Source organism: Chinchilla lanigera, unplaced genomic scaffold (genome assembly GCF_000276665.1).
Source record: "Chinchilla lanigera isolate Chin_1 unplaced genomic scaffold, ChiLan1.0 scaffold00013, whole genome shotgun sequence".
Taxonomy (NCBI): Eukaryota; Metazoa; Chordata; class Mammalia; order Rodentia; family Chinchillidae; genus Chinchilla; species Chinchilla lanigera.
In genome coordinates this window covers 24,294,174-24,306,627 of record NW_004955414.1, presented here as the reverse complement: position 1 = coordinate 24,306,627, position 12,454 = coordinate 24,294,174, and the positions used below count along the sequence as shown (strand labels likewise).

At 35.0% G+C, this 12,454-nt stretch overlaps 1 protein-coding gene across 1 annotated transcript in view; it reads left to right on the top strand.

The window, feature by feature from the left end:
* The first annotated feature begins 2,945 nt into the window (after positions 1-2,945).
* LOC102018714 (serine/threonine-protein kinase 33-like) overlaps positions 2,946-12,454 on the top strand; it is a 47,402-nt gene continuing 37,893 nt past the window's right edge. The window contains exon 1 of the mRNA XM_013511741.1: positions 2,946-3,053. The gene's annotated coding sequence lies outside the window, so the exon portion shown is untranslated. The remainder of the gene's footprint in view (positions 3,054-12,454) is intronic.

The following is a 12,454-nucleotide window of genomic DNA, read 5'->3' as shown; positions in this document are numbered from 1 at the left end:
TGCATTTGTGTTAGTCACTTTCTTGTCACTGGGACACAAACAATACCCAACACCCATAACTTGGAGAGATTTATTTTAGCTCATGATAGGATGGCAGAGGGGTATAGTAGAGGAAAGTTGCTCACATCATGTGGCTATGAAGCAGAGAGGGAAAGAAGAAATAAGGGAGGGAGGTATGCCCTTCCAGGTCACATCTCCAGTGACCTGCCTCTTCTGACCAGACTCCACTTCTTAACAGCACATTCAACTCTGAATGCATCAGTGGATTGATCTGTCAGCAAGGATAGTGCACCCATGACCCAGACATCTTCCAAAACCCCACTTCTGAGTACAGGAGGCATTCGGGAGACATTGTAGGTCATCTATTAAAGTAATCATGTGATTTTTATCTTTAATTCTGTTAATATGTGGTGCATTACATTAATTTTTATATGTTGAATCATCCTTGCATCCTAAGGAAAAATCTCCCTTGGTCATGTTGTATGACCCATTATCTTTTTCTTTGTAATGTCTCTTTTTTTTTTTTTTAACTTTTATTAGTACACGTTTGCAGTACATATGATTACGTTCACTGTATGGAATTGGCATGTATACATAACACATTTCAATTCTTGTTCTTCCACTTCCCTCCACCCTGTTTTATTTTTCCAGCATCAGATTCATTTATTTATTTTATAAACCCTTATAAAGTTAAGTATCATATATTAGACTGAAAACCGGACTAATAGGGCAAAGAACATATAAAACATGTAAGACAGTTGTACTAAGTCAAGGTATACTTTTAGATACATTGTCAGCGTTGTATTACAATACCTTTCCCCTCCTCCTTTTTCCTATTATCTGTCTTTTATTTTGTACTTTACATATATTGTTTTTCATATAAGAGAAACCATACGATATTTAAGCTTATACGTCTCAGTTACTTCACTTAACATTATGGACTTGAGGTACATCTATTTTCCTATAAATGACTAGAGTTTATCCTTCTTTATGGTAGAGTAATAGTCCATTGTGTACAAATAACATATTTTCTTTACCCATCCATCTGTTGATGGATATATAGGCTGTTTCCAAGATTTAGTTGTTATAAAGATACCTAGAAGGGGAATAGCTGGATCAAATGTCATCTTTAGTTTTAGTTTTTTTTTTTTATTTTAAAAATAAAAGGAGGAAAACATTAACAGACAGACAACATTTTACAACATATCAAAAGAACAGTACAGACAATATGGAGTTACAAAGTGGTAGGGAATTAACAATGGTTGTTGTATTACATATTGATATCTTCAAAGTGTCTTCTCATGAAAACAGATATAGAAATGCAATACTGATCAACCAAAGACTCATTGACAGTTTCTTTCTGCATAGAAATAGAAGACAGAAGAATAACCATGTTAACTATCCTGTATATACATACATATAAAATTTCTCCTTCTTTCCCTTCTCTTTTCCCACATCCCAGTTCCCCTTTACTCTTGATAGTTTTAGTTTTATGAGGAATCTCCATGCTGATTTCTGGAGTGATTTTATCAGTTTACAATTCCATCAACAATGGAGAAGGGTTCTTTTCTCCCCACAGCCTCCCCAGACTTTGTTATTGGTTGATTTCTTGAAAGTAACCACTCTTTCTGGAGTGAAATTGAATCTCAGTGTTGCCTTAATTTGCATTTCTCGAATGGTGAGCGGTGTTGACATTTTTTCATGTTTTTATTGGCCATTCATTTTTTTCATCCAAGAAGTATATATTCGTTCCAGATACCCATTTTTAATTGGGTCTATAAATTTGGGGTGCCTAATTTTTTTTAGTCCTTATATTCTAGATATTATTCTTTTGAGGAGCAGCTAGACATTTTTTCCCCATTCTGTGGGCTACCTCTTCACTCTGTTGGTAATTTCCCTTGCTGGCACATTTTTGTTTTTTGCAGTACTGGGAATTGCATGCTAGGTAAACATTCTACCACTGTGAACTATGTCCCCAGTCTTGTGTAATTCCTTTAATGTGTTGTTGAATTCAATTTGATAATTGTAGAGGATTTTGGCATCTATTTTATCAGGGATATTGACTGATAGATTTTTTTTCTTATAATGTCTTTGACTTTGGTATCAGATTAATGTTGAACTCATAAAATGAATTTGGATGTTTCTCATCTCTTCATTTTTTGGGAAGAGTTTGAAAGGGACTGAGGTTATTCTTTAGATGGTTGATATAATTCATCAGTGAAGTCTGGCCTTCGGCTTGTCTTTGTTGAGAGGATTTTGCTTAGTGATTCAGTCTTCACTAGTTATAGATGCTTTGACGCTTTTCTTCATGATTTTTTCTTGGTAGATTATATGTTTTTTTTTTCAATTTTATTTTAAAGAGAGTAGTAAATGAGAAACAAACAAACAAAGAACAATAGCAGCATGCCAGTATCACAAACATAAACAAACCAAAGCAAGAACATTTAAAGTGATACTGGGTTTCAGGATAAAATAACACGAATTAACAGTGGTTGTTATATTACATATCACTATCCTCAACTATATTGCTCAAATTATCAGATGGAAGAATGGAAGATTGTTCAAACCATTAAAGAGAATAAGAAAATAATTATTAGATAAAACATTAGAGATAATTTTATCCATGTTACCCAGTTTGTTGGCATATTAATTATTCATAGTAATCTCATCATTTTTATTTCTGTGGCATCATTAATGTTTGCCTTTATTTTAGTATTTTTTTTCTTAGTTTAGCTAAGGGTTTGTCAATTTTGTTTATTCTGTATGTCTCTGAAATTCTTTTCAATACATTTTTGTTCTCTCCTTGATTCAATCTGGATGCATTTTTTTCTTGTTTTTTGTTTTTCTTGTTTTTTGTTTTTGAGTTCTATTTTAGCTCAGCCTAGTTTAATATGTGATAATGCCCATTCCTTTAGTATTTAATTTTCATAATTGCATTTTTTCAGATTTGAGTTCCTGTTTAAAAATAGTTTCCAGTTTTCTACCAAAATGTTCCTGTTTTTGTCTTCTTGATTAAAAGTCTGTGCTGATCACTTTACTGTCTGGATCCTCAGGTGATGAGTTTATGTTGCTTGTTTTATTTATGTTCACTTACCTACTCATGTGTCTTTTTAAAAAAATTAAATTGTTCCAGAAGTTATCTTTCTGGAGTTGTTTGTGGAAGCAGTTTGAGGTCCAGAATGATATCTTCCTTCAAAGAAAGAGATTTATTTCTTCTCACACCTGGGGACAGAAATAGTCTAGGATAAATTTTATTTTATGTATTTATGTTTTACAAATTTATTTTAAAGAGAAAAAAACTAAAACTAAATTTCAAAACAAGATAATAGGAGAGTAACAATGGTTAATACATTGCATATTGTTATCTTTAAATTAGTTTCAGACTACAAGATATAGGCATTTAATTGCCCAAACGATATAAGGAAGAACTTTCTTTTCAATGAACTAAGAGAAATTAGTAGTATAATGATCATATATATATACATATACCTGTATGTGTATATATATATATATATATATATATATATATATATATATATACCTTTTCCTTTCCTTATTTTCACCTTTCCCCCATCTCAGTTTATCTTTCCATTTGAACAGGTTTCTTCCCATTTTACAATATCTATTGTACATTCTGGATCTTATCCACTCTTTCAGCTTCTCTAGGGAGACACTATAATGTTTACACATGTGAACCTGGTTTATTTCACTTATTAATATGGTCACAAGTTTCATTTATTTACCTGTAAAGTTTCCAGTTTATCCTTCTTTAGGGCTGAGTAGTACTCCATTATATAAATAGACCACATCCTTTTTTATCCATTCCTCAGTTTATGAGCATTTGGGTTGTTTCAAAGATCTAGCTGTTAGAAATTGTGCTGCTATAAACATGAGTGAACATATATTGCTGTGGTATGATGTTTTGAATTTTCCTAAGAGGACATCCAGTAGGGGAATAGCTGGGTCAAATGGGACCACCAATCCTAGTTTTTTGAGGAATATCCACACTGATTTCCACAGTGGTTGCACCAGTATACACTCCCACCAACAATGGAGAAGGGTTCCTTTTTCCCCATGACCCTGTCAGCATTTGTTATTGGTTGATTTCTTGATAACAGACATTGTTTCTGGAGTGAAATGGAATCTCAGTGTTGTTTTAATTTGCATCTCTTAATGTTGAACAGTGATGTTGAACATTTTTTTCATATATTTATCTGCTGTTTGTATTTCCTCACCTGAGAAGTGTGTAGTCATTTCAGATGCCCATTTTTGGATTGGGTCTTTAAACTTGGGAATTCTGATGTTTTTGAGTACTTTATGTGTTTTCAATAGCAATCCTTTGTCTGAAGAACAGCTGTTAAACATTGTCCCAACACTGTGGGTTTTCTCTTCACTCTGTTGGTGGTTTCTCTGACTGTGCAAAAACTTGTTAATAAGATGAGATCCCAGTTGTTGATTCTTTGTGATAGTTCCTGTGTGATCAGGGTTTTATTCATAAAGTTCTTGTCTACTTGAATGTCTTCAAGAATTTTACCTATTCTATCATCCAGCAGATTTAATGTTTCTGTTTCATATTTAGATCTTTGATCCATTTTGAATTTAGTATAGTGCATGGTGAAAGATATGGGACCAATTTTAATCTTCAGCATGTGCAGAGCCAATTTTTCTGGCACCATTTATTAAAGACTATCTTTCTTCCAATGAGTGTGTTTGGCACCTTTGTCAAAGATAAGATGGCTGTGTATGTCTGAAGTTGTTTCTGCATCTTCTAATCTGTTCAATTCCAATAACAAAAAAACTTTTGGTTCAGTTCTAATATTTCATTGTTGACTTTTTGCCTAGCTGATCTGCCCTTTTTGTGACATTGGGATATTGAGCTCCCCCAATACAATTATATTAGTACTTATTTGATTTTTCATGTCCTTTAACATTTGTTTTATATTGTTGGGTGCAGTGGGATTTGTCACATAGTTATGATTGTCATTTCATCCCTCTGGATTGTTTCTTTTACAAGGATGTAGTGACCTTCTTTGTCTCTCTTACTCATTCTTGGCTTGAAATTCACTTTTTCTGCAAATAGAATAGCTATGCCTGTTTTTTTTTCTGTGTTCCTGTCACATGGAGTATTGTTTACCAGCCTTTCACTTCTAGTCTGTGAATTTTAAAAAAATTAAATGTGTTTCTTGTATGCAGCATATTGTTGGGTCTTGCTTCTTGATCCATTCTGCCAGTCTCTTTCTTTTGATTGGTGAATTGGGACTATTAATATTGATTGTTACAATTGATATATATTGACTTATCCTTGTCATGTTATTTTCCTCTTGTTGGCTCTCCTCCTTCTTTCCCTCCCTCTGCTTAATTGTTTGCCTTGCCTGGTGGATTCCTTCTGTAGGGGCTGATGTAGTTGTAGTCTTTGTTACCTTTTTCTAGAATGTCCTTCAAAACATTTTGGAGTGCTGGTTTGGTGGTCATAAATTTCCTCAGATGTTCTTTGTCATGGAAATGTCTTATTTCTCCATCTGTATGGAAGATAGTTTGGTGTGGTATGTCAGTCTGGGTTGAAAGTTATAATTCCTTTAGAATTTGAACTACTTCACTCTGAACTCTCCTTGACTTGAGGCTGATGCACTTTCCTTCATAGGTGATTTGTTTCTTTTCCCTAACAGCTTGTAAGGTTCTATTCTTGTGTTGAATTTCTAGAATTTTGAGTATGATATGCCTGGTTGTAGTTTTTTTTTTTTATCATGTCAAATTGCAGTTCTATATACCACACTTATTTCTATGTCAAATTCGTTTTCTCTACTAGGAAAGTTTTCATCCATGACATCTGTGAACATTTTTTTATATCATTTGTGCTATCTGAGGCTTTTTCATAGACTCCAATTAATTTAAAGTTATTCTTCTTTGTTTCATGTAGCAGCTGCTCTATTGATTTCTCATGGTCCCTTGCTATTTTAAAGAATTCTTTCTTTTCATAATTGCTAACCACAAGCCTTTCTTTCCTATCTGAGGTCCTGTACTCACATTGGCTTAATCTGCTGTGAATACTTTCAATGGAATTTTTAATGTCTTGGATATCTGCTTGAATCTTCCTCGTGAATTCTATTTCTTTCCTATACTGAGCATTCAAGGCTTCCATAATTTTCCTGAGCTCCTTTATTTTTTTGTCTGTATCTGCTCTAGAATCACTAAGCATGGTTTTCATTGTGGACACCATCTCTGCAGTTATCTGAGAAATTATTTCTGATTTGATTTTTTTCTGGAGTCTCATGCAATTGTTTTGTTGTTACCACTTCAGAGAGGCCAGGTAGGTGGCTTTCTGATTGTCCCACCTCATTGCCCCGTGGGTGTGCCTTTGGTGAACAGGATGTCTAGGTTGCATCTTATTTATGTGTCTTCTCATTTTCTTTTCTTTCTTTTTTAGAAAATTAATTCCTGAGGTGATTCTTATAAATTGCCTATGGTGGGCTGCTTTGTTGCTAGTATTTAGAGCCCTTAGAAAATGGCTACCTCTCTAAGGTATCTTGCAAGTATAGTTGGTTTTTGGATTTTGTATCTGTTATAAGATCCTACCTCTTCCATTTGCTGGGGCTGAGAATTTGCTGCCTCTGTCGCCCAGCCCATTTCTTTGGCACTGTGCGATAGTGACCCTTAGTCAATTTCAGTTTTGGAATACCAGAAAGAATATCTGTTTAGAACAATTATATCACTTTTTGCTAAGGTAGTACCATCAACAATAACAATAGCATCAAATATAGCATAGGAAATGACAAACTAAGCTATTAATTTTCAACCTTTAACCATATGAACTAGTTTTGTGGTTATATAAAAAAAAGCTGAAAGAAACCATAAAATTATATGCAGGATATAAGTCCTAAATATGTCAGTTTGTCCCAAAGGGGTTAAAATTTAAAAGGGGTTTTTGGGAAAATAGGGAAGTGGAAGAAGAGAAAGAGATTAGTAGTAAGGCTGGAGGACAAAGGGGGATCATGCTAGCTTTGGGAAACTGGTGCAGAAGACCAGAGAGAGAGAGAGAGAGAGAGAGAGAGAGAGAGAGAGAGAGAGAGGAGGAAGAGATAAAAAGAATAGAACAGAACATGAACCACAGGCAGCTAGATGCCATATTCATACTCATAGAAAAACAAGATCAAACAATGGAGAGAAGAAAAAGTAAACAAAAACCAAACCACCACAACCACAACAACAACAAAGAAGAGGGAGAGAAAGAAAAAAAGTGCACTTTCAGGTTTGTCTCTGCTGTTTCTGGTAGATAACGTGTAGAGACAAAGTGCTAATCCATGTTGATTTATTCCAGCAAGCCAGCAGTAACTTCTTGGCTAGGTAGTGGATAAGATCAGTGAGGCTGCACCTTCTTGCTGAGACCAGACTCATTCAGACTGCCGCTTTCAACACACCTACCATGAGCCTGAGCCCAGCTGGTTGCTGGGCTCTGATTTTTAGTTCAGCCAGCCCCTCTCCAAGATGGCTTCTGGCCAATCACTCTCTCATGTGGGATAACTGAGCCCCCAGCACTCACTGCCAGCTAGTGCAGTCCTTTGTGTCCACTGCTGCCCTTCACTGCTGTGTCTTTCTGTGGAAGCCTCTGTGACTGTCAGCAGTCACCATGTGTCTGCAGGTCTGAATTGCTCCTTTGCACTGTTAGTCCCATCTCAGGGATAAGGTGTTGTCAGCTACCTCCTCCTTCTTCATTGAAGTTTCTCTCCTCACTCTCTGTGGGCTTCAATTCATGCTTCAGATTCTTCTTGGATACAGAGGACCCACTTCCCTCCCTCTTGTCTTCCTCACATTGCTATGTTCCAGCATCTGGAACACAACTCTCAGAGAGGCTCTTTCTTTGCTGCTTTTACTCTGCCATTTGGTGCCCTTCCTTCCAAGACCAATTTGAGACACAGAGGATTTATGTCTATTGCCATATGTTGCAAATCCTTCAGAGTTCTACCTCAGTGTAGTGGGGTTTTCTGAATCACTCAGCCTTAGCGGGCTTCGGACTCTGATTCTCAGACCCATACCTATCAGAAAGGCTATCAGAAACATCTCACTCACTCTATCACTTGTTTCCTCAGGAATTGGAAAACATGCTTCCCTGGATTGTCATTATTCTTCCTCTCCTAGCCTGGTGATTCTTCCCTTTTATGTTAGTTTTTTGATTCCTTCAAACACTTTTTTTTGTTTGATCTAAAGTTTTTAGTTGTCCTCAGCAGACTGGTTGGTTTAAATTACCTAGTAGTGCACTATCCAAATGTCACTTTCTTTGTAACAATATCCCAATATCTCTAGGCTGAATTAAATCTTTTCATCAAGGTCTTTGACGTATTTTATGGTATGTATTACAATGCAATGTGCACTTCAGTTATACTTCCTTTTTATTCTGCCTCCACTAAACATCTCCAAGTTTGTGATCCTAATTGGATTTGATGTTTTGAAAAAAATTCCAGGCCTTTCATTCTTTTCTTTTCTCTAGGCCACGAGGCCATTATTTTTTAGAGGCAATTCTGCATTTCTAAATAGAATCTATAAATAAGTTATACTCTAATTTTTTAAAAACTCAGATTTTTTTCCTCTATAGAGGTTTCTTTTTCATGATTACTAAGTTTCCAGGCAAACTAGAAAAATGATTAAATCTACCACTGGGCTAAAATGAATTTTAAAAAGTTATAGAACACATGTAAACAATGTTTATTGTAAATAATCAAAAATTAAGAGTAAAAATGATGAATAACTGATTTAAAAAAGCAACCTTGATTTGAAGAGGACAACAAGTAAATTGATATGAAAATTTTGAGGAGATAAATTGTGTGTACATGCATTATAAAGGGTTATAGCATTGGATCTATTTGGAGCCTATAGTCAGAACTATAATTCTACTTTTGGTTAATACAGCAGTATCACTAAGACTATAGATAAATTCAGTACTCATGAATAATTCTTTATTTTAGGTGCAAGTGAAATGTAGAGAGAGAAAGCTACTTGAGGTATCAGTCAGCAGTTAGATATAAGTATACACATATATTCAAGTATAAGGGATTTTACCAGGTAGAATTAACTATAATATACTGATAAAAGAGAAGTCAGGTTTTGGGTCAGCAGGATGAAGCCACGAGGCTTTTGGCTTCTTGAATGAGCTGTAGGATGGCTGGTCCCACTGATTCTCCATGGTACATAGGACTCCTGCTCATTTTAATAATTAGTCTTGGGAAAGAGGCAAAATAAAGTGGCAAAAAACAGTATAGATTAGCAACTTATATGTATCATTCATAAGGCTGCTCCTTATAACTAAGGACCATGTAAAGAATGAAGGAATGTTTAAATATATGAATTCCATCATGTGTTTAGTTTTCTTCCTAATTTGGGGTATGATTACATGTCCTAGAAAAATCTGATGTGAAAGCAACTTATTCTTAAACTTGGTGGCACTGAATATATTAAACATAATGCCAAGTTACAAAACACAGTAAAGAAAAAATGAGTTAATAGGTGGTGGTGTGTCCAAGGCTGGCCACAAACAATTTGGTCACAGGTTGAAAGTGGTTTGGCACTTACCCGCTGAAGTCATACTGACTCTGTGAAGGAACAAACTTGTGTATGAAAAAATTTGAATCACTAGAGTATAGGCAAGAACCTAAGAATGAGAATAGGGTCAGATAGAGGGACGAGGCTTAAATATTTAGCGAGTGTTTTATGTACTAAAGTTATAAATTAAAAAAAAAAAACAACCACAGGTTCAAGGAGCTCCTAAAAAATGAACTTCTTACAAAATTCTGAACACGGACTATTGCCACAAGTGCTCTTGCTCTAGGACCCTTAATATCTGTTTGAGAAATACTTTTCCTTTCAGCTTTTGCCAATAAATATCATACCCCCCTTCAAGATTTAGGTCAAATACCACTTCCTTTTGTCAACTTTTGCTTTTTACCTTTCTGTAAATCACCTCTCCTTTCTCTAAGAGCTAGTAGCATTTTTTATTTTTGTATATTTATGAAATTCTACCTTTGATTACATTCAGTACAGATACTAGGTGATATTTTTGTATCCCCACCCTTTTCCCACAGGGCCAAACACAGATTATTACATGAATTAATGCCCAATAAATGTGAGCTATGAAGAAATTAAATCACATATGGGTATGTGAATTTTTCTGAGCTTCAGAGAAGAGTATAAATAGCAAGGAAAATTTGGATAATCAGTAGAAATAAGAGACAATCTATAGACTACTGGCTCAACAAAGGACTAGTTTGTTGTGAACTTCATTACTTTGTTTTATCTTTGAGCACTGTCTACTTAAAGAAGACCTGTGATTTAATCTGAAATTTTATTTGTAATAATACTTGCAGAAGAAATCATGTACACATTTATTTCTTTAGGAATAAATTGCTAAGGTCAATCCAAGTTGACCTTGCTTTGATCATTTTGTAGAATTTCCATTATATATTTTAGAACTCTTTCATATTTATTTATGTTGAAAACAGTATCTTAAATACTACTATTTGATAATAATTGAAGATTGTGCAGTCACTGAAACACATTCATTATTAGTCTCTAGGCCTACTAGAAAACATTTATTTAAATTTTGCTCTTATTTTATTTCAGAATATTTTCATGCCCCAAATGCGGTTTAAAGTGTTCGTTGTGAATTTTGAGAAGAAACATTGCTACATATAAAAAATTATAGAATGAGCTGGGCATAATGGCATATGTCTATAAAGCCAGCACTTTGGAAAGCTGAGGCAAGCAGATCACAAGTTTGAGCTCAGCCTGAACAATTTTGTGATTCATTGAGACCATGTCTCAAAATTAAAAATAAAATATTGGGAAAATTAGATAAATGCAGATTAGGACAACGTTATTACAGTATGAACACTAAGACAAGCCAAATATTGATCTACAATTGACCTACAGTAAATATCAACTAGATGGAAAAACTGTACCTCTACTACTAATAAAATGACATTCAACAGAAATACTGTAAATTTAACTAGCTATCTAGATAAAGCTTTGTAGTTATACTAGTAAAGGTAGAGGGGGAGTGTGGAACTAGAGAATTTAAAAAGAAAAATTTGAAAAATTAATCAATGTGATATGAGAAGGATGAGAAGAAAGTGAGATAAGGGGTCCTATTGAGGAGTAAAAGGAAATTAATATCATGAAGAACAGTTGCAGAAGAGAACAAACAAGAAAAAGGAGACAAAAAAGATAAACAGAGCAAAACACAGGAAATAGGAAGAAGAAAAGAAGGAAGAGAACAAAGTCAAAAGGGGAAAAGATATAAGGAAAGAAAAAAAGTAAAAGAGGAAAAAGAAAAATGAAGGAGGAAAAATCCCCTAACCCATTAAATACCAATGAAGGAAAGATAGAAATAAAACAAATAGTCAAAGGAAAGACTGAATCAAAGAAAGAATTCCTGTGTCTGAAAAAGTCATGTGTTTCCAAGATATGCAGTCTTGGGATTCAGCTAGTCATTTTTCCCACTTAGCTTTAGGGCTGTGGGTTTTTGGTGTGCCCTTCCAGCACCAGAGGCCCTTCTGTCTGTGTTCCAGACTGCAGTTACCATTCAAGCCAATGTGTGTATTTGTTCCCATTGGTAGATGGGAAATGTGATCAGCCCTTCTGTCTCTGCTGTATGTATGCCACAGTGGGAATCCAAGTTGACCGTTGGGCTCAATATCAATAGGCTGGGGGTCTGGTTGCTCACTTTTTTCCCTGGGTGTTGTCCTCATCCAGCACCAGGTCTGTTGATTAGTCCTTACTTCTGCCCATGGCAAGGGAAGCAAAATGTATACCAGGCTTGGAGTTGGTGGATAGTCTTGCATACAACAGGAGGGCCATGCTAGCATCCTGTGTGGGCCTGTTTGTTTGCTTGTAGGAGACACCACACATTCTGTGTGGGCCTGCTTGCTCACCAGAGAAGATCGCTGCACATCTCATGCAGACTTACAGGCTCATGAGGAGGGCACTGTGCATCTGGCATGAACTTGCTTGCTTGTGTTGGGGGAAGGAGGATGCAGTGCTCTTTAATGCTGAGTCTGGCATCCTCCATACAATTATTCTTGACTCTTCCTATAGGGTTTTAAGGTTTTTTGGCATTAGATCTTCTTTAAAGGTTTGATAAAATACAGCAAATCTACCTAGTCCTGGGATTTTCTTTCTTCTGAGACTTTTTATATTGCTTTAATCTCATTGCTTTTAGTGAACTGTTTAGTTTTTTGTATACTCCTGGTTCATTTGGTAGTCATATGTATCTAAAATTGTATCTATTTCTTCTAGATTCTCAAATTTATTAGCTGTAAGTTTTCAAAATAGTCTGTAATGATCCTTTGGATTTTAATAATATCTGTTGTAACAGCTCCTTTCACATTCCTATTTGTATTGATTTGGTTCTCTTAATTTCTTTGATGGTTTTTTTTTTTTTTTTTTTTTTTAAATTTTTTTGGTTTTT